The sequence below is a fragment of the Schistocerca americana genome, chromosome 2 (assembly GCF_021461395.2).
Source record: "Schistocerca americana isolate TAMUIC-IGC-003095 chromosome 2, iqSchAmer2.1, whole genome shotgun sequence".
In the NCBI taxonomy this organism is placed as follows: Eukaryota; Metazoa; Arthropoda; class Insecta; order Orthoptera; family Acrididae; genus Schistocerca; species Schistocerca americana.
In genome coordinates, this window is record NC_060120.1 from 1,030,740,499 (window position 1) to 1,030,767,760 (window position 27,262).

Here is a 27,262-nt window from a genome sequence, read left to right on the forward strand (position 1 = left end):
GGTTCCGGACTGAAGCTCCTAGAGCCACTCGGCCGTGTCCAGTTTTTTCATACAGAAGTTCAATATATGTAACTGGATCATCTGCGAAAACTCTGAGGTTCATGTTAATGTTGTCTGAAAGGTCAGTAACATTAACGGTAAGGATTCCAACACACTTCACTAAGGGATGTCTGGGGTTACTTATACCTTTCGATGACTCTACATTCAAGACGCCGTGTTGCGTGATTCCTTTGAACCCAGTCATAGTTATCGCTTGCAAACTCATACGACCGTACTTTCGTCAGTAAGAGTTAGTTTTTGTACTGAGTCAAATGCGGCGACAATGAAAGATTGAGCTAGACGCATTTTTAGAAGTTGATTGGCTCAATGACTTGATATGCCATGAAGTTCCAATATCTACAAAAAGGTTAAGATGCATTCCTTTACGTACTGGAATTAGACCGCGTATCGTCTTCTCCTAGGGCTATAGTGCTACCTGAAACAAATTTGAGTAACACACGCGTTTCATGAAGCTAGTTTGCTCCATTAAATTCGTTGAATGGAGGAGATGCTAATTGCACCAGAATCGGGTATTATTTACCGGAATGAAATGAAAGTACCTTTTCTTCACAATTTAGTGATCGAGTTAATAATGCTGTTACATTAACAGATGAAGCTGGACAGTCAGCTAAATTGTAGCTAGTTGGCACATTTAACCATAAAAAAATAATACAGAGACTGGTTTAAATGCGGTTACAAGGGATGGGCATCTCTCATGCGTAGAGCCAAATTGCAGGTGTCAGTGAAATTACGTTTACCATTCCGGTCACAGAACGCGTTTCAAATGCCGTGTGAAATTAAAGTTGTAACAACAGGTGACAGGTGAGTGGTGGAGCCGGCGGTGCTTTTGATGTCGGTTACCAACGCAATTGGTCGCCCACTCGCAGCGTGGTTGTGTGTGTGTGTATGTGTGTGTGTGTGTGTGTGTGTGTGTCTGTGAGCGAGTGTTGTGTGTATCATATGACGCGCCGGAGGCTGAGTGCGGAGTTTCACATATGTGTTGCTCCGTGGATGTCGATACCGTCTTCGTAAAACCAACTTAAAAACTGTTCTGCGAGCAGTGGTGGTGACGGATCGGCGGGAGGCAAATGGCTGAACTCGTCAAACACACGTCAGTCTACAGTGAAGGACGCGAGCAACAGCCGGTGGCGGAAACATGTTTATGTTTCGCTGGAACAACAAGGAAAGAAAATGGCCAAGAAGAGAAAAAATAATGAGCGATAACAAAAAGTACCAGGTCGATATGGCATACATAACATGTAAGGACAAGCGGCTTGAAGAAAAAATATTTTTTTTTTTTGAAGTTTTGTTTTGCTGAAATTGGTAACAGTTCTATTAAACGAAGTATACCACGCAACACACATTAATTTTTTGTTTATATTTAATTTCAAAGGTTCACAGTGTCGGTAGCCGAATTAACATAAAATAAACAGTTTACATAAAATGCGCGGGAGTGTTATTGCCCGCCGTCCATTTTTGCTTGGTGTATCACCTGACTAATAGTCGTTTTTGCTACTGTGGTCTTCAGTCCGAAGACTGGTTTGACGCAGCTCTCCACACTACTCTAACCTGTGCAAGCCTCTTCATCTCCGAATAACTACTGCAACCCACATCCATCTGAACCTGCTTATTGTTATAATATCCAGGTCTTCCTCTACAATTTTTACCCACACACACTTCCTCCATAACTAATCTGACGCTCATTAGTTGTTGTGACTTGGCGAGACAGCCAACCCACTACGAGGTAGCCGAAAGGCACGCGTTTAAGCTCACGCAGGATGACGTGAGGTCTGGAACAGGTCAAGGTCTTTTAGTAGCAAAAATAGTACGTAGCTTCTGGAATACTTAACTTTAATCCATAATTGGTGAACATCGGTCTGACGGTACATGCATCACAAGATAAATAGCAATTGATAATGGCGCCTTGCTACGTCGTAGCAAATGACGTAGCTGAAGGCTATGCTAACTATCGTCTCGGCAACAGAGCGTAATTTGTCAGTGAACTATCGCTAGCAAAGTCGGCTGTACAACTGGGGCGAGTGCTAGGACGTCTCTCTAGACCTGCCGTGTGGTGGCGCTCGGTCTGCAATCACTGATAGTGGCGACACGCGGGTCCGACGTACACTACCGGACCGCGGCCGATTTAAAGGCTACCACCTAGCAAGTGTGGTGTCTGGCGGTGACACCACATTAGTTATTCCATCTACCCATCATATTTTCATCCACTACAGGACCACATTTCAAAAGCTTCTGTTCTCCTCTTGTCTGAACGACGTACCGCCCATGTTTCACTCCCGTAGAAAGCTACACTCGAAACATTTTCAGAAAAGACTTTCTAACACTTATATTTGTATTAAATGTTAACAAATTCCTCTTTTTCAGGAATGTTTTCCTGGCTGTAGCCAATCTGCATTTTATAGTCCAATTCAATCATCATTTGCTGCCCAAATTGCAAAACAACATTCTGTTACTTTCTCACTTCCTCATTTAATTCTCTTATCAACGTATGATGCAACTTGGCTACATTAAATTACCCTTGTTTTACTTCTGTTGATGTTTGTCTCAAGACGCTATCCATTCCGTTCAACTACTCTTGCAAATTGTTTGCTGTCACTGAAAGAATCAAATGACATCGGCAAACCTCAGAGTTCCTATTTCTTCTCTCTGAGATTTAATTCTATTTCCAAAATTCTTTTTGGTTCCCTTTACTGCCCGCTCAATATACGAGCTGAATAACATCCTAATGCCACCGTTCACAGCATAACTGCAAAGCAGGCTTAGCATAGCGGAAATCAATTTCTTATAAACTGTACGGGATCTGGTATCCGTATGATCACCTGGTATTTTAGAGGGGTCTGAAGATGAAACACAAAAATCGCTTGAAATAGAAATAAGACCTACAAATACAGGTGAAGGTGCCATCCCTACTGTGTAAAAATTGTGTTAAGACGGTTATTTTTTGATGATGTTATTGGATGTGTCAGTATTTGTAAAGAAAAATGATATATTTGAAGAGTTGTTGTCAGAGGAATAGTTCCTGGGCAACAGTATCTGTGTCTGCGATGGCAGCACGGTGGAGATATAGAATCTTTGATAGCCAGTAGTGGATAGCTGCGGTGGGCGGCAGGCAGGGTTTCGTTGAGGGAACGGTGTAATGCATGGACGCACTTTTCGTACTAGGTGAGCTGCAGATTTATTACGAGGAGGAATGATGACTCAGAACAATGGTTGGATAGCACACGGACATTGAAAAGGTTTTGAAATGACAAACAAGGTATTATTTGATGAGGTAAAAAGTTTACTTTTATTTTCGTAGACTTTCATTGTTGGTCCACTTCATACTCGTCACAGTCGAGTTTTTGATAATTATTCTGTTGCTTGATCTTCTGAGTTAATTTACTGTAGCATGGATGTTATTCCATTAAATGAATTTTCATATTAGAGTCTGTAATTCATTTTTTTGATAAGCTCCTTACTAGTTGAAATTACAGAACTTAAACGATGAGTTATGTGTTTCATTGACGTTATGTGTCAAGATTGTGAACCCAATTTCCCAGGACCAACTGTAGTTAGTTTTTAGCAGTATTTTTTTTAGCTATTGTCGAGTCTTGTTGTGTTGCTGTTCCTGCCAGTACTTCAATTTGCAGGTGAGATGCACAATACGTGATTGCTTCGTAGGTAGGTTCTGTCAGTTTCTTTATTTTACCAGGGCCATTTCTGCGCAGAAATTTTCGTGTGTTTCAGTTTATATTCTTATACAGGTCGACATTACAGTTTTTTTGTAATGAAGTTAAGTTTTTTTTTCAAACAGTTCGCACTGACCAAGTCTACTGCGCGTGTAATTATTAGTTTGCTTATCTATTTCCTTACGAATAAGATCGTTTTTCACACACAGGATTTTTTTCATTTCATGTAAGTGACGTGGCTTTGAGCTCAGTAGCACATTTAGGTTGGTAGTTTCGCTGTCGTGTATTACCCTCACGCAGCTGCAGCGGTACGCCCAACGACAACCCTGAGCTCATCTGTCTCACCACCTGGTATAGCCAGACGACTGCTCACAGCATCACGATGGACGCATCCGCGTGTGGAATCTCCAAGGAAAACTGACATTGACGGACTGACTTCGTCATTACCATACGAATCCAGCATCTGCCTTGATTTTGTGGGGTTACGCTGGGTACGCAACACATTCACCTCTGTTTCGCGAAGACAGTAATGCGGACAGTATCAGTTACATTTGTGACGTGTTAAGACCGCTGGCTGTGCCCTATGTCCTAGGTCTCCCAGAAATTATCTTTCTGCAAGACAACGCAACACCGCGTGTTGTTCGTGCTGTCCTGACCTACCGCGATATGCAGGGTTATTACAAATGATTGAAGCGATTTCACAGCTCTACAGTAACTTTATTATTTGAGATATTTTCACAATGCTTTGCACACACATACAAAAACTCTAAAAGTTTTTTTAGGCATTCACAAATGTTCGATATGTGCCCCTTTAGTGGTTCGGCAGACATCAAGCCGATAATCAAGTTCCTCCCACACTCGGCGCAGCATGTCCCCATCAATGAGTTCGAAAGCATCGTCGATGCGAGCTCGAAGTTCTGGCACGTTTCTTGGTACAGGAGGTTTAAACACTGAATCTTTCACATAACCCCACAGAAAGAAATCGCATGGGGTTAAGTCGGGAGAGCGTGGAGGCCATGACATGAATTGCTGATCATGATCTCCACCACGACCGATCCATCGGTTTTCCAATCTCCTGTTTAAGAAATGCCGAACATCATGATGGAAGTGCGGTGGAGCACCATCCTGTTGAAAGATGAAGTCGGCGCTGTCGGTCTCCAGTTGTGGCATGAGCCAGTTTTCCAGCATGTCCAGATACACGTGTCCTGTAACGTTTTTTTCGCAGAAGAAAAAGGGGCCGTAAACTTTAAACCGTGAGACTGCACAAAACTCCTTAACTTTTGGTGAATTGCGAATTTGCTGCACGAATGCGTGAGGATTCTCTACCGCCCAGATTCGCACATTGTGTCTGTTCACTTCACCATTAAGAAAAAATGTTGCTTCATCACTGAAAACAAGTTTCGCACTGAACGCATCCTCTTCCATGAGCTGTTGCAACCGCGCCGAAAATTCAAAGCGTTTGACTTTGTCATCGGGTGTCAGGGCTTGTAGCAATTGTAAACGGTAAGGCTTCTGCTTTAGCCTTTTCCGTAAGATTTTGCAGACCGTCGGCTGTGGTACGTTTAGCTCCCTGCTTGCTTTATTCGTCGACTCCCGCGGGCTACGCGTGAAACTTGCCCGCACGCGTTCAACCGTTTCTTCGCTCATTGCAGGCCGACCCGTTGATTTCCCCTTACAGAGGCATCCGGAAGCTTTAAACTGCGCATACCATCGCCGAATGGAGTTAGCAGTTGGTGGATCTTTGTTGAACTTCGTCCTGTAGTGTCGTTGCACTGTTATGACTGACTGATGTGAGTGCATTTCAAGCACGACATACGCTTTCTCGGCTCCTGTCGCCATTTTGTCTCACTGCGCTCTCGAGCGCTTTGACGGCAGAAACCTAAAGTGTGGCTTCAGCCGAACAAAACTTTATGAGTTTTTCTGCGTATCTGTAGTGTGTCGTGACCATATGTCAATGAATGGAGCTACAGTGAATTTATGAAATCGCTTCAATCATTTGTAATAGCCCTGTAGAGTGTATTCGCCTGTTGCCTTGACCAGTGCCATCTCCAGATTTCTGACACAGTTAAAACATCTGATCATGTTGCGTGTCTCAGTATTGATGAAGAAATGGAAAACATTGTTGTAAAGCCTGATGAAGTTTAGCCATTCTGGTTCTGCGAAGTTCTTCAGTACGCTGCAAAGTTCCCTTTCAAAATGCAGCCTATTAAGTATCAAATGAATCCAGCCACTGCCACATGGTGAAGTATCAAACGACTTGTCAGAGAGAAATGTAAACTGGCTTTATGAAGACACCATGTGTACGTCAATTAATGGATAGTCTGTTTCAACGTTCAAATGGTTCAAATGGCCCTGAGCACTATGGAACTTAACATCCGAGGTCATCAGTCCCGTAGAACTTAGAACTACTTAAACCGAACTAAACTAACGACATCACACACATCCATGCCCGAGGCAGGATTCGAACCTGCGACCGTAGCGATCGCTTGGTTCCAGACTGATGCGCCTAGAACCGCTCGACAACACAGGCCGGCTCAACGTTCATACTTGCTGATAATGGTATGATTAACATCAGAATTCTTTCTTTATCTTGTGCACAATAGCTTCGCATTTATCATCTGTTGACTGTAATCTGACTAGAATAATTCCGTTCTTTATTCTGAATCTCCTTCCAATCTCCATGTTAAGATGTAAAGATTTGAAAAGCATAATGAAGTCTTACCATCCTGGTGCTGTGAGGTTAGTTAGTCAGCTGCCCCATAACAAAAATACTGTACGTGTTGTGAGTGTTAGCCCGCATCTCGTGGTCGTGCGGTAGCGTTCTCGCTTCCCACGCCCGGGTTCCCGGGTTCGATTCCCGGCGGGGTCAGGGATTTTCTCTGCCTCGTGATGGCTGGGTGTTGTGTGCTGTCCTTAGGTTAGTTAGGTTTAAGTAGTTCTAAGTTCTAGGGGACTGATGACCATAGATGTGAAGTCCCATAGTGCTCAGAGCCATTTGAACCATTTTGTGAGTGTTATCGGTGTTCAAATGGCTCTGAGCACTATGGGACTTAATTTCTGAGGTCATCAGTCACCTAGAAATTAGAACTACTTAAACCTAACTAACCTAACGACATCACACACATCCATGCCCGAGACAGGATTCGAATCTGCGACCGTAGCGGTCACGCGGTTCCAGACTGAAGCGCCTAGAATCGCACGGCTGTATTTGAATACGCGTGCCTATACCAGTTAGTTTGGCGCTTCAGTGTCATCAGTCTACTGGATGGTTTGATGTGGCCCGCCAAGAATTCCTGTCCTGTGCTAACCTCTTCATCTCAGAGAAGCACTTGCAACCTACGTCCTCAATTATTTGCTTGACGTATTCCAATCTCTGTCTTACTCTACAGTTTTTGCCCTCTACGGCTCCCTCTAGTACCATGGAAGCCATTCCCTCATGTCTTAGCAGATGTCCTATCATCCTGTCCCTTCTCCTTTTCAGTGTTTTCCACATATTCCTTTCCTCTCCGATTCTGTGCAGAACCTCCTCATTCCTTACCTTATCAGTCCACCTAATTTTCAACATTCGTCTATAGCACCACATCTCAAATGCTTCGATTCTCTTCTGTTCCGGTTTTCCCACAGTCCATGTTTCACTACCATACAATGCTGTACTCCAGACGTACATCCTCAGAAATTTCTTCCTCAAATTAAGTCCGGTATTTGATATTAGTAGACTTCTCTTGGCCAGAAATGCCTTTTTTGCCATAGCGAGTCTGCTTTTGATGTCCTCCTTGCTCCGTCCGTCATTGGTTAAAATGGCTCTGAGCACTATGGGACTTAACATCTACGATTATCAGTCGCCTAGAACTTAGAACTACTTAAACCTAACTAACCTATGGGCATCACACAACACCCAGTCATCACGAGGCAGAGAAAATCCCTGACCCCGCCGGGAATCGAACCCGGGAACCCGGGCGCGGTAAGCGAGAACGCTACCGCACTTACCACGAGCTGCGGACGTCGTCATTGGTTATATTACTGTCTAGGTAGCAGAATTCCTTAACTTCATTGACTTCGTGACCATCAATCCTGATGTTAAGTTTCTCGCTGTTCTCATTTCTCCTACTTCCCATTACCTTCGTCTTTCTCCGATTTACTCTCAAACCATACTGTGTACTCATTAGACTGTTCATTCCGTTCAGCAGATCATTTAATTCTTCTTCACTTTCACTCAGGATAGCAATGTCATCAGCGAATCGTATCACTGATATCCTTTCACCTTGTATTTTAATTCCACTCCTGAACCTTCCTTTTATTTCCATCATTGCTTCCTCGATGTACAGATTAAAGAGTAGGGGCGAAAGGCTACAGCCTTGTCTTACACCTTTCTTAATACGAGCACTTCGTTCTTGATCGTCCACTCCTATTATTCCCTCTTGGTTGTTGTACATATTGTATATGACCCGTCTCTCCCTATAGCTTACCCCTATTTTTTTCAGAATCTCGAACAGCTTGCACCATTTTATATTGTCGAACGCTTTTTCCAGGTCGACAAATCCTATGAAAGTGTCTTGATTTTTCTTTAGCCTTGCTTCCATTATTAGCCGTAACGTCAGAATTGCCTCTCTCGTCCCTTTACTTTTCCTGAAGCCAAACTGATCGTCACCTTGCGCATTCTCAATTTTCTTTTCCATTCTTCTGTATATTATTCTTGTAAACAGCTTCGATGCATGAGCTGTTAAGCTGATTGTGCGATAATTCTCGCATTTGTCAGCTCTTGCCGTCTTCGGAGTTGTGTGGATGATGCTTTTCCGATAGTTAGATGATATATCGCCAGACTCATATATTCTACACACCAACGTGAATAGTCGTTTTGTTGCCACTTCCTCCAATGATTTTAGAAATTCTGATGGAATTTTATCCATCCCTTCTGCCTTATTTGACCGTTATCTCTTCTAAATCGACTGCTGTTTCTTCTTCTATCACATCAGACAAATCTTCACCCGCATAGAGGCTTTCAAAGTATTCTTTCCACCTATCTGCGCTCTCCTCTGCATTTAACAGTGGAATTCCCGTTACACTCTTAATGTTACCACCGTTGTTTTTAATGTCACCAAAGGTTGTTTTGACTTTCCTGTATGCTGAGTCTGTCCTTCCGACGATCATATCTTTTTCGATGTCTTCACATTTTTCCTGCAGCCATTTCGTTTTGGCTTCCCTGCACTTCCTATTTATTTCATTCCTCAGCGACTTGTATTTCTGTATTCCTGATTTTCCCGGAACATGTTTGTACTTATTCCTTTCATCAATCAGCTGAAGTATTTGATCTGTTACCCATGGTTTCTTCGCAGCTACCTTCTTTGTACCTATGTTTTCCTTCGCAACTTCTGTGATGGCCCTTTTTGGAGATTTCCATTCCTATTCAACTGTACTGCCTACTGCGCTATTCCTTATTGCTGTATCTATAGCGTTAGAGAACTTCAAACGTATCTCATCATACCTTAGTACTTCCGTATCCCACTTCTTTGCGTATTGATTCTCCCTGACTAATGTCTTGAACTTCAGCCTACTCTTCATCACTACTATATTGTGATCTGAGTCTATATCTGCTCCTGGGTACGCCTTACAATCCAGTATCTGATTTCGGAATCTCTGTCTGACCATGATGTAAACTAATTGAAATCTTCCCGTATCTCCCGGCCTTTTCCATGTATACCTCCTCCTCTTGTGATTCTTGACCAGGGTATTTGCTATTACTAGCTGAAACTTGTTACAGAACTCAATTAGTCTTTCTCCTCTTTCATTCCTTGTCCCAAGCCCATATTCTCCTGTAACCTTTTCTTCTACTCCTTCCCCTACAACTGCATTCCAGTCGCCCATGACTATTAGATTTTCGTCCCCCTTTACATACTGCATTACCCTTTCAATATCCTCGTACACTTTCTCTATCTGTTCATCTTCAGCTTGCGACGGCGGCATGTATACCTGAACTATCGCTGTCGGTGTTGGTCTGCTGTCGATTCTGATCAGAACAACCCGGTCACTGAACTGTTCACAGTAACACACCCTCTGCCCTACCTTCCTATTCATAACGAATCCTACACCTGTTATACCATTTTCTGCTGCTGTTGATATTACCCGATACTCATCTGACCAGAAATCCTTGTTTTCCTTCCACTTCATTTCACTGACCCCCTACTATATCTAGATTGAGCCTTTGAATTTCCCCTTTCAGATTTTCTAGTTTCCCTACGACGTTCAAGCTACTGACATTCCACGCCCCGACTCGTAGAACGTTATCCTTTCGTAGATTATTCAATCTTTTGCTCATGGTAACCTCCCCCTTGGCAGTCCCCTCCCGGAGATCAGAATGGAGGACTATTCCGGAATCTTTTGCCAATGGAGAGATCATCATGACACTTCTTCAATTACAGGCCACATGTCCTGTGGATACACGTTACGTGTCTTTAATGCAGTGGTTTCCATTGCCTTCTGCATCCTCATGTCGTTGATCATTGCTGATTCTTCCGCCTTTAGGGGCAATTTCCCACCCCTAGGACAAGAGAGTGCCCTGAACCTCTATCCGCTCCTCCGCCCTCTTTGACAAGGCCGTTGGCAGAATGAGGCTGACTTGTTATGCCGGAAGTCTTCGGCCGCCAATGCTGATTATTTATCAAAATTTAGGCAGTGGCGGGGACCGAAGACGTTTTTGATTATGTACATACTAGTAATCGTAGAAAGCAAACTCAAACTAAAACCACACTCAAATGTTGTTACTTGGATCAGTACTGAAATTTTCCTGCCAGAAGTGCAGAACTAAAATTGGGCAGCAGGGGCTTCTGACTTAACTGAGATATAAATACTACAATTAAAATAAATAATACCACAATCACACTGTTTATACTCCCATTTATAGAAATATATAAGACTTCCTTAGTAGTAATAATAGTCCATTTACCTTTTTAATGTGTGAAGAATATAATGGGGACGCATAAACCAGTAAGGTGTCACTAGTCAAGTTCTAAGATTACTTCAGTAGCAAAGACTAATTCAAACAAAATTAACTCTTTAACTTCACTGGGAATAGTTTATATTTTTACTTTTCAAGTGATAATTATTCAACACTGAGCTCAATCAACTTAAAAAAAATGTTATGTTTCAAATAAGTTTAACTTATGTACCGTTTTCATCATCTGTGAAGCAGGTATTTTAGACACTAGCATTTACGCAGTCTGACACTGAATTTTTGCAAAACTTCAACTTTTACTAATCCTTGCACATTTGACAAACATGAATAAACCACCAGTTTATTTGAAACATGATATTCGGCTTTATAAACACTTAGGAGAGGACCCAGCATAGGTTAATGGTAAGGATAGAAGAGATGGTTGTGAACACAGGTTTATAGTACTTGGGTTATTATTAGAATCACTCACAAAAATTAACTGGTTCATGCTGTGATACAGGGTCATTACAAATGATTGAAGCGATTTCACAGCTCTACAATAACTTTATTATTTGAGATATTTTCACAATGCTTTGCACACACATACAAAAACTCAAAAAGTTTTTTTAGGCATTCACAAATGTTCGATATGTGCCCCTTTAGTGATTCGGCAGACATCAAGCCGATAATCAAGTTCCTCCCACACTCGGCGCAGCATGTCCCCATCAATGAGTTCGAAAGCATCGTCGATGCGAGCTCGCAGTTCTGGCACGTTTCTTGGTAGAGGAGGTTTAAACACTGAATCTTTCACATAACCCCACAGAAAGAAATCGCATGGGGTTAAGTCGGGAGAGCGTGGAGGCCATGACATGAATTGCTGATCATGACCTCCACCACGACCGATCCATCGGTTTTCCAATCTCCAGTTTAAGAAATGCCGAACATCATGATGGAAGTGCGGTGGAGCACCATCCTGTTGAAAGATGAAGTCGGCGCTGTCGGTCTCCAGTTGTGGCATGCGCCAATTTTCCAGCATGTCCAGATACACGTGTCCTGTAACGTTTTTTTCGCAGAAAAAAAAGGGGCCGTAAACTTTAAACCGTGAGGCATCCAGAAGCTTTAAACTGCGTATACCATCGCCGAATGGAGTTAGCAGTTGGTGGATCTTTGTTGAGCTTCGTCCTGAAGTGTCGTTGCACTGTTATGACTGACTGATGTGAGTGCATTTCAAGCACGACATACGCTTTCTCGGCTCCTGTCGCCATTTTGTCTCACTGCGCTCTCGAGCGCTCTGGCGGCAGAAACCTGAAGTGCGGCTTCATCCGAACAAAACTTTATGAGTTTTTCTACGTATCTGTAGTGTGTCGTGACCATATGTCAATGAATGGAGCTACAGTGAATTAATGAAATCGCTTCAATCATTTGTAATAGCCCTGTACATGTCTGTATGCATGAAGTTGGTGGAGCAGTGTTGGAATGGTGGTGACAGGCGACATGGCGGCTAACTGAACTCACGCCACTTGATGTTTGAATGCTCAATAAAATTTCCTCTTGGCTACGGATTTTAAATGTGTTAGAGCCTTTTCTTATTGCCGAGAGTACCATGCAACGGCCAAATACACATCTGAGACAAAATTCCTTGTAAAGTGGCTTTCAATTGCCTCCCTTGGCACCGTCAATGTGTACCGTTCACACCAAGGAGTCGCCCAATTCGACCGCCAAAACCACCTTTTACATCGCGCCAAGCCACTTTCGTTGCGGAGGGACTTCCCTACATCTTTTACATTTTACAATACAAGTGCCCTAGGCATGAACCAGTTACCAATAACATTGTTTTTCTTTTAAATATACACATATTATAAAATGTCATTATTTTAAATATGATTTAGCTTTTTCCATAAATACATTACAGAACTCTAAATCTCCTGTCGCAAATCAATGACCTTAACTAACAAAGAACAGACACTTCATAATTACAGTTCACAGTTACAGTGTTACAAATCGTTCAACTTTTCCGGAATTTGCTGCAGATTCCAGTGCTGGGCCATCAATAAGAGTCAGCGTACGAACCATTCGACGAAACGTCATCGCCATAGGCTTTCGGAGCCGAAGGTCCACTCGTGTATCCTTGACGACTGCGCGTCACAAAGCTTTACGCCTCGCCTGCGTCCGTGAGCAACGACATTGGCCTGTTGACGACTGGAAACATTCTGTCTGGTCGGACGAGTCTCGTTTCAAATTGGATCGAGCGGATGGACGTGTACGGGTATGGAGACAACCGCATGAATCCATGGGCCCTGTGTGTCAGCAGGGGACTCTTCAAGCTGGTAGAGGCTCTGTAATGGCGTGGGGCGTGTGCAATTGGAGTAATATGGGTTCCCTGATACGTCTAGGTGCCATTCTGACAGGTGACACGTACGTAAGCATCCTGTGTAATCACTTGCATCCATTCATGTGCATTTCGATGGGCTTGGGTAGTTCCAGCAGGGCATTGCGACACGCCACACTTCCAGAATTGCTACAGAGTGTCTCCATGGACAATCTTCTGAGTGTAAACACCTCCGCTGGCCACCAGAATCCCTATACATGACCATTATTAAACATATCTGGGATGCCGTGCAACGTAACCTTCAGATTTATGGACAGCCCTGCAGGATTCATAGTGTCAATTCCCTCCAGCAGTACTTCAGACAGTCGAGTCCATGCCACGTCGTGTTGCGGTACTTCTGTGTGCTCGCAGGATCCCTACACGATAATAGGCAGGCGTACCAGTTTCTTTGGCTCTTTAGTGTAGTTTCATTCCTGTCAGTTTTTCTCTATTAATTATGATTACTCCGTATGCATCAGACTTAATCACCGTTTACAAATGTGGTTACCAACATACAAGACCGTCGTTAGGAAACTGCCGCCTCTGACAATATTGAGATCAGTGAATCTTGTGACTGAGTCTGCAAATAAAGAAAATATGGTGTTCTGCAACTGTTTATTAGAAGGTAGGATCGCCTGAACACTACAGCGAAATTTAGTTGATCGTATCGTAACTAATTTTAACTGAGTATTATGACTGCGAGATCTGACTATCATTGTCACGTATAGATCTTTTCTGCTGTTGTAAATTGCTCAAAATGTGTATAGATACAATAGATTGATCCCCAGATTTATTCGGACAGCGCTTATCTTGCAAATATATGGCCACACAGTCATATCTTAGCCTTTCGCAATCGAACCTTCGTCTCGGTATTCGTCAACACATAAAGTTCTCCTCTTTCTTGCTTGATAAAAATAATTAGAGCTTTCTGATACTTATGTAAGGCAAGTAAATTTTTCTCCTTTTGATGTATTTCTATTTTCATCAGGGCTATTACCAGTGAATAATTCTTCATCTTCGAGAGTGTGAGACAAATCTCTTCTACTGCGACCCCTTTGTTTTCCATGTTTTTCGAGGAGGTAGTTTGAATCAAAACAAGTTTTGAGTGATGCTTGCACATGCAAAAGTTACATTGCAAGATTTTGTCGTTAGAATTATGTTGAACCTACATCACTACCTATAACGCACTCACGATAGCTGCGCTGTTCGCTGAACTCTAGATCTGCAATAAAATGCAGATGTCCTGAACAAGCAATGGCCGATAAACATGGGCTCGAGACTGCATACCTTAAGAGGTAAAAGCACTCGTTCGTCTCCGATGCTGTGAACACATCACTTCTACTGAACACATTCTTCTAGCTCATAAGGTATGCACTTTACAGCCCATCTTTACGAGACTTTTTTTATTGTTTCGTCCATACTATCTCCATCCAAAATATACAAGGTGTATAACTTTACTTCCGCCGTTTGCCGATAAGTGGCGACAACGGTAAGTAGCGGTCGAAAGAAACAGATCGCAGACGTCTGGCAGTTAGACTGGATCTCCGTCAACATAACCTCATTCAATCATTACTCGATTTGTCTCGGCATCATAAAGTTATTCTTGATTGAAAATGTCAATTAACAACCTATTCCCGTCATTTGCGGGAGGTGATACTGTTTTGTTTCAATATGCAGAAAACAGCGGTTGAGTCTCATAGAATGCTCTCGAGGACGTATGGTAAGGACGCTATTAGTGAAAGAACGTGTCGTGAGTGGTTTTAACGCTTCAAGAACGGTTATTTTAAAGCCGTAGACCGGCATAGTGGTGGAAGAGATAGTGTTTCCGAAGATGCAGAATTGGAAACATCGCTGAGTGAAGACTCGCGTCAAACTCAAGAAGAATTGGCACTATTAGTAGGAGTGACAAAGCAAGCCATTTCAAAACGTCCATGGCTATGGTCATGATTCAGAAAGAAGGAATTTGGGTCCCGTGTGAGCTGAAACAAAGAGATGTTGAATGGCGTTTGTATGTTTGCGAATAGTTGCTTCAGAGGCAAAAACGGTAGGGATTTCTGCATCGCAGTGTGAGTGGGGACGAAAACTGGGTTCATTACGATTGGGATATCTCGGCCATGCTTCCACGTCGACGCCCAAACCGAATATTCACGGCTGTTTTTCGTGGGACCAGCTCGGCGTTGTGTACTATGAGGTGTTAAAACCGAGTGAAACTACTATCACCGGTGCTCGTTATTGAACGCAATTAATGCGTTTGAGCAGAGCATTAAAAGACAAACGGCCGCAATACAGCGAGAGGCACGATAAAGTGATTTTGCAGCACGACAACGCCCGACCCTACGTTGCAAAAGAGGTCAAAACGTACTTGGAAACGTTAAAATCGGAAGTCCTACCCCACCCGCCGTATTCTCCAGACATTGCTCCCTCTGACCTGTTTAGATCAATGGCGCATTGCTTGGCTGACCAACACTTCTGATCTTATGAAGAAGTGACAGTTTGGATCGATTCGTGGATCGCTTCAAAATATGAACAATTTTGTCGACGCGGGATTCGTACACTGCCCGAAAGATGGGAGAAAGTAGTGGCCAACGATGGAAAATACTTTGAATGAGACATGTGTAACCAATTTATTTCATTAAAGCCTCAAATGTTGGGGGAAAAAGGCGGAAGCAAAGTTGCACACCTTGTAGAAAGCAAAGAGATTCCAGTAGAAGAGATCTGCTTCACAGTATCGATGATGTAGAAGCGTTCGTCGCTCTTAAAGGCGTGCATTTTAGAACCGATCTTTGCTTCGAGTGACGGTTAATGCTGTTTGAGGATGACGCTGGAGTGGTTGTCCGGTGATGTCTCATATGTGCTCAGTGGGAGATATACCTGGCTATCGAACAGGCCAAGGCAACACCGAGCGTGTTGGGTAACAACAATGGTACGTGGGCGACCGAAGAGCATGTTGGGTTACAACAGCGACATGTGGACGAGCGTTATCATGTTGGAGAACACCCTCAGGAATGCTTTTCATGAATGGCATCACGTGTCGAATAAGCAGATTTACGTTCAAATTTGCAGTTATTGTGACATGTGGACGGGCGTTATCCTGTTGGAAGACACCCTCTGGAATGCTTTTCATGAATAGCACCACAACATGTCGAATCAGCAGTCACGTTCAAATTTACAGTTATTGTGACATATGGACGAGCGTTATCTTGTTGGAAAACACCCTCTGGAATGCTTTTCATGAATGGCACCACAACGTGTCGAATCAGTAGATTTACGTTCAGATTTGCAGTTATCGTGACATGTGGACGAGCGTTATCGTGTTGGAAAACACCCCCTGGAATGCTTTTCGTGAATGGCACCACAATGTGTCGAATCAGCAGATTTACGTTCAAATTTGCAGTTATTGTGACATGTGGACGAGCGTTGTCCTGCTGGAAGACACCCTCTGGAATGCTTTTCATGAATGGCACCACAACATGTCGAATCAGCAGAGTTACATTCAAATTTACAGTTATTGTGACATATGGACGACCGTTATCTTGTTGGAAAACACCCTCTGGAATGCTTTTCATGAATGGCACCACAACGTGTCGAACCAGCAGATTTACCTTCAGATTTGCAGTTATCGTGACATGTGGACGAGCGTTATCTTGTTGGAAAACACCCCCTGAAATGCTTTTCATGAATGGCGCCACAACGTGTCAAATCAGCAGATTTACGTTCAGATTCGCAGTTATTGTGCGTGGGATAACCACAAGTGTGCTCCTGCAGTCATACAAAATCGCACCCCAGACCAGAACACCAGGTATAGGTCCAGTGTGTCAGCATGCGGGCAGTTGGACTCAACTGGTCTCCTTGGAACCAACACACGGTCACTACTGGCACAGAAGCATAAACAGCTTTCATTAGAAAATATAACAGACCTGCACCCTGCCCTCCAAAGAGATCTCGCTTGACACCACTGAAGTCGCAAATGGCGTTGTTTTGAGTTCAATGGAACGCAAGCTACAGGGCGTCTGGCTCGTAGTTTGTCCTTAAAGTAATCTATCCGTCACAGCCCGCTGTGTCACTGTGGTGCCAGCTTCTGCTCCGATTGCTGCTGCAGATGCAGTACAATGCTACATGGCCATAGAAAGTGATGGTCTTCCCTCTCGGTAGTGCCACGTGTCAGTCCGGAGCTCGGTCTTCCTGTGACCGTACATTTTCGTGACTACCGCTGCCAAAACCGTGTACAGTGCCTGCCAAGTCTTTCTATTATATCACTGAACGAGCATTCAGCTTCTCGTAGTCCTATGAAACGGTCCCGTTCGTACCCAGTGAAGTGTTGATAATGGCCCCTTTGTCGCCTTACAGGCATTCTTAGCTAACAACAGCTCGCCACACCCTGTCTTAAAGACAACTACCGCTCCCGTTTTTGATTGGCATGCTTATGGCGGAGCTACTAGAAATAGCGACTGCGAGAAATCTGAATATACATCACCTTTTAGGTGTAAAAACACACCTACCAGCTTTCGTTTATGTCGGACAATTCCTTCATTGCGATGCGATTTGTTTTCCGTCAGTGCGTTTAACGCTATTCTAGAAATCTCGCCTCTTGACTTGCATTTATTGCAATAGTTCAACATATTCCTGCCAACTGCATCCTCTGAGAACATCAGTTATTTGCCTGCAAGCTACCGGCGAATGGAATTTAATTACGGAGAGCACGTCAGATTCAGTGGCGAGGATAAATTTTCTACGCTCCAGAGGCTCAATTCAGTGACGCAGGAAGACTGAGAAAGGAGCACATTTTACGCTTCGTCTGCATCTATTACAGTCTGGTTATTCTACCAAGCTTTATAACTTGGAAGGAAGCAGAAAACGACGTTTATTAAGGAGCTTCTGTCTCGTAAAATCAGCTCCACGAGTTCTTGCGACGAAACAAGGCATTTTCATTTAATATATCATGAATAATTAAGCGAAAATCACTCGCATACAGGAGGGTTGCAGTCTTCTCGTTACAGTGGAATTTGCATGGAAAAAGAAATCTTTACACGTCCATCTTTCGTATTAAAAAACCAATCGTCTGCTTTCTTTGATGTAGATGTTTTTGACATTCCTGTGTCCTGATGTCAGCGTGCTAACTGAAAATAATATTTTCCTGACATCTGAAACAAAAATAGCACTTGTGGTACGTAAGAAAGATGCTGCAAGAGGTGATACCTTAAAATTCTCTTGCAACGAATAGAGAAAGAAAACATTTTAGAAAGCGATAGCAAATTACTTCTGTGTCAAAACATCTGAATACAGCTGTTCAGTTTGGAACAGTTCTGATTATGCAGAAAACGGATGTTTTAACGAAATGTGCTACACAATAATTGATTTCGTTTTATAGGTCGCAAACACATGCTGAATTTGATAGATTCGAATGCTTGCGATGTAAGAGTAAAATAATGGTGCTGGACAAATCGAGCAGACAAGTAAGAGCAAACATTATTGTGGTGTCACCGCCAGACACCACACTTGCTAGGTGGTAGCCTTTAAATGGGCCGCGGTCCGTTAGTATACGTCGGACCCGCGTGTCGCCACTGTCAGTGATTGCAGACCGAGCGCCGCCACACGGCAGGTCTAGAGAGACTTCCTAGCACTCGCCCCAGTTGTACAGCCGACTTTTCTAGCGATGGTTCACTGACAAATTACGCTCTCATTTGCCGAGACGATAGTTAGCATAGCCTTCAGCTACGTCATTTGCTACGACCTAGCAAGGCCCCATTATCATTTGCTATTTATCTTGTGATGCATGTACCGTCAGACCGATGTTTACCAATTATGGATTAAAGTTAAGTATTCCAGAAGCTACGTACTTTTTTTACTAGACTCAACTCCTTTAACTGTTCCAGACCTCACGCCAGCCTGCGTGAGCTTAAACGCGTGCCTTTCGGCTACCTCATAGTGGCTTGGCTGTCTTGCCAAGTCACAAAAATTATGATAGGAAATACAATACTAATGCATGAAAATGATTTCTGCTACTTCCGAAGTACAATAACATGCCATCACATGTATAACGGATGTTATGGATTGAATTGTAATAACGCAACAATCTTTCAGTAGTAAGAGCAATTTATTAACTAACAACTACCTTGATATAGGAACTAGAAATTATAATTTTCAGACAAGATTTTGAAGGCTGAGCTCTGGGGAAACAAGTAGGAAAAAATTAGAAGCCGTCGAGACGTAGATTGTAGAAGAGCCATTTCAACGTCCTGGAGTGACAGAAAATATATAATGAGCAAATACTGAAAGAAATAGAGAAAAGTTGATTAACATGATATAAAGAAGAAAAACTAATTTCGTTGACATTAATAAGAAATATCTACTTAATAAAAAATATCTTAGAAGAAAAATACCTGGTAACAAATCAAGTAGCAAGCCCAGAATGTCCGTATTATAAAGTATTGTCAGTAGTACGAACTGCAGCAATTACAACGAAGTGATGAAGAAGTCAGGAGACAGAAAGGTAGCTACATCAAAAGGCTTTGACTGAAGCGCCTAGAACCGCTCGGCCACAGCGGCCGGCTACACTGGACATCCTCGATTAATTTTCAATATATTTCAATCTCTATCCTCCTCTATAGTTTTGACCCTCTAAGGTTCCCTCTATTTATTATTTGGTGCTTAATACGTGTCCTATTTCCCGGCTATTCCTTTCCTGCCCGATTCTATCGAGAACCTCCACATGTCGTACCAACCCACTTCCGTTTCAGCATCCTTTTCTAACATCCCATATTGGACGCCTCGATTCTCTGCTTTTCCGGTTTTCCCACACTGCTTGATTTACATCCTTACGCTGCTGTGCTCGGGACGTATGTTCTCAGAAATTTCTTCCCCAGATTAAGTCAAATGTTTGATACTTTTTTGTAACGATGAATGCCCTCTTCGACTGTAATTGCTACTCAAATCTTCATCGTTTCCTTCATCATGCGTTATTTTGCGTCTAAGTTGAAAGAACTCTCTCACGTCTTTGAGAGATGCAGTTGTCTCTGAAAATTATTTGAAGGTCCATGACATCTATCGTAGCCACTCTCCTCTACCTAACTGATCCGAGACGAGGCTACAACAGTATCATGTGGGAGTACGCCCAACATACGTCGTGCTAAACGGAATTAGGTATGCGAAACGTGTGACAGAGACGCCCACACATAGCATATGGGGGAGAAAAGGTAAATTTTATCACTCTCTCGCCTGTGCAATGGACAACATAGAATCAGGCCCTACTCGAGAGTAATTTTTAACTCACAGAACTTGAGCAAAAGAAATGCGTCTCCGTTTGTCCCGGTGAGGGGTTTATTCAATTAAGGGAAAAATTATCTAGGGTTTCTATATTGTGGGACCTACAGCATGTATTATGTCACAGTCGGACATTATGCAGAGAATTGGAAAAATGCTGCTTGATATTTGATATTATTATTTGAAAATAATATTACAACCAGCAAATGCAGACAGCAATAATGGTTTACTCAGAGTTGACATATGACCATCTACAACGTCAGAACATGCAGTGGTGAAGACAATAACGCCGAAATAAGCTTATATACTAAAATAAAATGTCATGCAGCACACTGTTTTCCGATTCTTTGCCTAATCATCTAGGTCTTCACCAGGACTAGACGTTCTTGTTTGTGGGATTCATCCACGAGATGAATCCCACAAACTGCAACAAGGAAAGAAATTAGAAAAGGGGCTAAAGAATTAATGTTTGGAAAATGGAGTCTTTCTATACACACGACAGCGAGAAGTACATATGCACACGCCTTACAGTATTAGGTAAGGTGGCGGACGTAACCGCGAGATTAAAATGAGAACTTGAGGAAGCCTTGTCCTCTGTACTTACATTACCGATAAGGAAGTAGTTCAGCGGATCTGCAAGAATGTACCACACAACGTCTATGAAAGGGACAGCTGAGAAGAAGGAGGAGACAAGGTGGAAAAGAATAGTAGTACCTTCCAGCAAGAGGGAAAGACATTAATCGTCTGATGGACGCTAAAACTGCACGCGTGGGGAATCGATTTACACAACGGTAATAATTAAAACTTCCTGGCTAAGAGGCCGTGGTCCAATAGTAGAAATACTTCCCCCTGACGTTTCGTTGCCAGCTGCGGGCAACATCATCTGAGACAGATTAATTTCTTGGACGTCTCAGTAATTAAACGAGCAGATGGGACTCTGGGTCATAAAGACTACAGAAAAGATACGCATACCGATCGTTATCTTCATAAGGATTCGAACCATCATCCCAGGCAGAAGAGAGGTATTATCAAGACATTGGTGGACAGGGCTAATAAAATCTGTGCGCCAGCTTATTTGCAAGAGGAACTAAGCCACTTGCGAACTACTTTCCAGAAAATTGGGTACGCTGGCAAGGAGATAGATCGAGCACTCCATCCCAGAAGAAAAATGTCCGAAAACGTGCAACAACAACAACCATAGGTGGGGAAAGTTTTTCTTCCATTCATCCACAATATTACGGACCGTATCGGGAAAGTGATGGCCAAGTTCAGAGTTGAAACAATCTTCAGACCCACCAAGAAGATTAGTGAATGCTTAAGATCGGCGAAACATGCACGACACCCTTTAGCTATTCCTGGTGTGTATAAAATTCCGTGTAGTTGTGGGAAGGTTTACATTGGAACCACAAAAAGAAGTATCAATACTCGCCTAACTGAACACAAAAGGAACTGTCGACTGGGACACACGGACAAATCGGCTGTAGTGGAACATGTTTTTGAAACAGGTGACCACGAAATAAAATTTAGTGAGACATCGCATTATTATGCACGTATGTATAGAGAGGCTGTAGAGATTTTTAAACATCGCAATAATTTTAACAGGAAAGAAAGAGGCTTGAAGTTAGATAAGATATGGCGATCGACTTTGCACCAAAGATGTGACAATCGATTACCTTCGATCGAGAGTAATGACGCCAGCCAGAGATAGTTTTACTGTTGATAACACGTGACGAGTGGTGGCACCCTCTACGCGCTCTATATAAACAGGCCCTCCACGGCCTAGCAGCCAGTCGTAGACTCACCTCAGATGATGTTGTCCGCAGCTGGCAACGAAACGTCAGGGAGAAGTATTTCTACTATTGGACCACGGCCTCTTAGCCCGGAAGTTTTAATTATTGAAGACGCCGGCCGTGAAAGCCTACACGCTATGATTACACCGGTAATAAATAACTATAATGATTCATTAAAAAAAATTTCAAAGAGCCGGCCGGTGTGGCCGTGCGGTTAAAGGCGCTTCAGTCTGGAACCGCGTGACCGCTACGGCCGTAGGTTCGAATCCTGCCTCGGGCATGGATGTGTGTGATGTCCTTAGGTTAGTTAGGTTTACTTAATTCTAAGTTCTAGGCGACTGATGACCTCAGAAGTTAAGTCGCATAGTGCTCAGAGCCATTTGATCCAATTTCGAAGAGAAGTGAATTAAACGCAACCGATAAACTGAAACAAAGAAAGGAACTACATCTGAACACTGAGATTAACACTAACACCTACCATTATCATTGACGGCGTAGCATCGCCCAACAAACAAGCCCTCAACTTATAATCTGCATTATTGGAATTCTTATCAAAATTTGACGCACAAAATTAACATCACACGATTAATTTCGAGAAGAGGCAGTTAATGGTGTTGTTACTATCAGCATAGGCTGAACTCATCTGTATGGGGAATGGCCTAACTTAGTGGTGCCCTTAGTCGCCGACGACTAGAACACTAGTGCCTTAAAATGGCCACTGAGAAACAGAGACGGCGCACCAGACTTCGGAACCAGTGACCGAATTTTTACCACTATTGCTAGCCCAACACGGCATGTCACCGCTTGTAATTTGCCAATTGTGTTTGAGCAAGCAACTTAATGGTAGAAAAGAATCACCAAAAAAGAAAGAAAAGTAGGTTGGCAATGCTGCATAGACGAGCAGGAAAAAGATCCCCCCTGACTGAAGAGAGAAGTGTGAAGCTAACCTTCCGATACCACAGCAGAGACAAGGGCCGGAAAAGGCGTCCACGATGGAACTCCACTGCATGTCCGCCATCAGACCAACAAAATAAAGAATTAACCAGAATTCTTTCGTAATGTGAGCAGAGACTAACGGAAGTCTCAAAGTGTAGGAAATAAGGTTAACGTTACAGTATTATACAAACCATTAAAAAATTAATATGTAAGATGAGATTGCATCATTCTCACACATCGTCTGCTACGTGGTTTTCTGGTTTTAGGTTCGTCGCTAATCTCATTTCTGATACTCCTCACTATGTCCGCATTTCTTTGGTTCACATTCAGTCCATATTCTGTTCTCATTGAACAGGTCCTTTAATTCTTCACTAGTTTCATACAACATTATCAGCGAATCTGATAATTGCTATTATTCACCCCAATTCTTATTATTTCAGTCAGTACATCTTCAATGTACTCCTTAAACAGAAGAAAGACTGCATCCCTGTTTTAAATCCTTTGTAATCGCAATAGTTATCTTTTGGCTCTCCATTCATTGAGAAAAGCTACTCATCTAGGAATTAATGGGAAATCAAGAAAATGAGAAGGAATCATTTTAGAATTTTAGTTTCTCCATTTTTAATATGTGTAGGAAAAACGGTACCGTACCTGAAGAAAGGAGCACTGCTAAAGTGATTTTTATAATTAAAAAAGGCAATTGGGAGAACATATAAAAGTATAAAGACTTAAGTGTACTAAATGCAGGATATAAAATGTAGGGGAAAATTCTTAACCAAAGATGGCAAGCTATCGCTGGCGCACAAAATTCAGAAGAACAATCGGGTTTTAGGAGGAGCTGTTCGTGTAATAATGACACACTTATAATAAGACAAATTATTGAAACACGTCGAGTTCTTACCTTAGAAACGTTTTCGTCATTTAACCATTACGAGAAAGCCTTTGATAAGGTAAACAGATCTTTTACATGGAAAACGTTAGAAAAGAAAGGCTTTCCTAAACATCTTATTGATGCCATAGTGTATATGTAAATACGAAAAGAGTTTTAAGTTCAGGTTCGGAAATTTCTGACGAATATTTAATAAGCCATGGTATCCGACAAGGATGTATTCTGTCATCCATTTTATGCAATGTATAATGTATTGACAACATAGTTGTGAAGTGGGAAGATGAAATCCAGTTAGGAATTAAAACAGAATCTAGAATATCATTAAATAATATATATTTGCTGATAACCAGGTAATTAAACAGAAAGCAGAAGATAATTTACAAAAAGTGCTGCACTGAGCGAAAACGCATGTACTACAATTTAACTATATCTCCAAATAAGACAGAGATAACGGCGCTCAAAGAAGGGAATCCAGTCAGATAGAAAATAACAATAAATGATAAAATTTTGGTACAAGTATTCCACTTCAATTATCTAGGATCTGATATTAGTTTTAACTAGAACAAAGACAACGAGAACAAATTTAATAAATTTCAATCTACCTGCGAGAAGGAAACCAAGAAAGGAAACTCAAATGAAATTCTATAAAGTTACGGATGTAACTACTCTTGTATGTGGTGCCGAATCATGGACAATAACAAGATAAGAAAAATCACATATACGGGCGGCAGAGATGAGGAATCAAGAGATACGTAAGGGGCCATAATAAAATGCATAAAGTAAGGAATGAAAAGATGACATCAGATTCAAAAATCCTTTCCGTTAATGACAGGATAGAAGAAAATAGAATATAACGTACAAAGATCGTGTTGACAGAGTGATGGAAAACAGATTACTGAAAAGAATAACGAATCATCGACCGACTGGAAAGAGAGAACTAGGTAGACCTCACACGAGGTGGATGGATGATAGAGACCTGAACACGTGACTATAACACCTGATCCTTGGAATAAGATGGCGATGACGGTTCGTGTACCTTGAATATTACCCGTCTCTCCCTAGAACTTAAGGCTAGTAATTGACAACTTCTGTCTAGTACCTGGAAAACGCGAAACATCAACAAGAAACAGCACTGGTCATGCGTTCCACCTGTAGAATCCGAACCCTGTACTTCAACCACTGCACTATGCCGAAAAAATGTGATGTACAAGCTCGAGGGCTGCTAGGGTCCACTGGGGTGCGCTGACCGAACGGCATAGCTGGAGCGCTTGCGAGCATTGGATGCCCGCCGCGACGGCCACTGCTGACAGAAACTAATTACCAGGCCGTCGGACTGCGAGACTACGCTAATGAACCGCGAGCGCGCGCCGAAAGGGAAACTTTAATTAGAGTACCGTCAGCCAGGAAAATCTGTCCTCCACCTGTGACCTTCACCTCTCTCTGCAACGGCAAATGGTTTGGACGATGCGGCGCAATTATCGTGATACTCGACTCGAATTGGAGAGCATCGCCCTTCAAATTCCTGACTAGCCATCCAGTTTAATTTTAAACGAGATTTCCCAAAACTCACGTAACGCAGTTCTGAGTGACATCTGTAGGGACCTTGCCGCCGATAGTTACTTTTCCTACCTTCCTTTGCGTAGGTGTGTGACTACTGACATCAGCTTTTGTGCGCCAGAAACTTAATTTGGTTTGCTGTAACGTACTAGTTTCCAAACGCTTGGAAAAATTACCTAGCAACGGTAGGCTGAAAAATGAGAGATCTCAAGCGAACTGTACACATTTGACGATACAAGACATGCTAAGCCAAAGACTGCGGTGTAGAGATTGTTAGGGGTGCAAAAGCAGATATTGTTATCATTGGTATCTTAATATGTGACCACTGCGTTGTGTTAGCTGCTTTCCCTCTGTATCTAATAATCTTCCAGAACACACGTCACATAATTTACTTCTTGATATTTTCTGCACGGTCGTAACTAAGAGCACTACGCCTGTCAGTACAGACTAACCGATTTGTTCACATGTCCACACAACACTCGACCTTCTGACCAGGGTAAAATAAACATTAATGGCTTGCTCTAACCGCATTTACTTGGAGGTACTGAACAAATCTAAAAACCTACTACTCCCAATGGCTATAATTATGAGTCTGTCAATGAAGTAAATACTGATACAATGTAGTTCAGTACGGTGTTCTCAGCCACCAATAAAAATATCTTCGCTTATGCCCCAAACACATGGCTTGTGACACAAAATCCTATTGTAGTTTCCGTAGCACTTTGAATACTAGTTAAGCAATTATTTGATAATCCTTTCATGTTGATCTGTGAATGTATGTAGTATGTTGCCTCCTACTGAATTATACCTCGCAGGTTTGAATCCTGCCTCGGGCATGGATGTGTGTGATGTCCTTAAGTTAGTTAGGTTTAAGTAGTTCTACGTTCTAGGGGACTGATGACCTCAGATGTTAAGTCCCATAGTGCTCAGAGCCATTTTGAGCCACTTCGTTTTTAGAGTTCCGTACGTCAATCAGTATAAATGGAGCCCTTATACACTGAAGAGCCAAAGAAACTGTTACACCTCCCTAATGTCGTATGGGGCTCTCGGAGCACGCACAAGTGCCGCAACACGACATGGCATGGACTCGACTAATGTCTGAAGTATTGCTGAAGGTAACTGACACCATGAATCCTGCAGGGCTGTCTGTAAATCCGCAAAAGTACGAGGGGGTGGAGATCTCTTCTGAACAGCTCGTTGCAAATCATCCCAGATATGCTCGATAATGTCCATGTTGGGGAGTCTGGTGGCCTTCGGAAGTGTTTAAACTCACAAGAGTGTTCCTGGAACCTCTCTGTAGCAATTCTGGATGTGTGAGGTGTAGCATTGTCCTGCTGGAATTGCCCAAGTCCGTCGGAACGCACAATGAACATGAATGGATGGAGGTCATTGGACAGAATGCTTACGTATGTGTCAACTGTCAGAGTCGTATCTAGACGCGTCAGGGGTGCCATATCACTCCAACTGCACATGCCCCACACCATTACAGAGCCTGCACCAGCTTGTCCCCTGCTGATATGCAGCGTCCCTGGATTCATCAGGTTGTCTCCATCCCCGTTCACGTCCATCCGCTCGATACAATTTCAAACGAGACCCGTTCGATCAGGCAACATGTTTCCAGTCATCAACAGCCCAATCTCGGTGTTCAGGGGTCCAGGCGAGGCGTGAAGCTTCGTGACCTGCAGTCATCAAGGGTACATGAGTGGGCCTTCGCCTAAGAAAGCCCATGTCAATGATGTTTCGTTGAATGGTTCGCATGCTGACACTCTTTGATGGCCCAGCATTGAAATCTGCAACAATTTGCGAAAG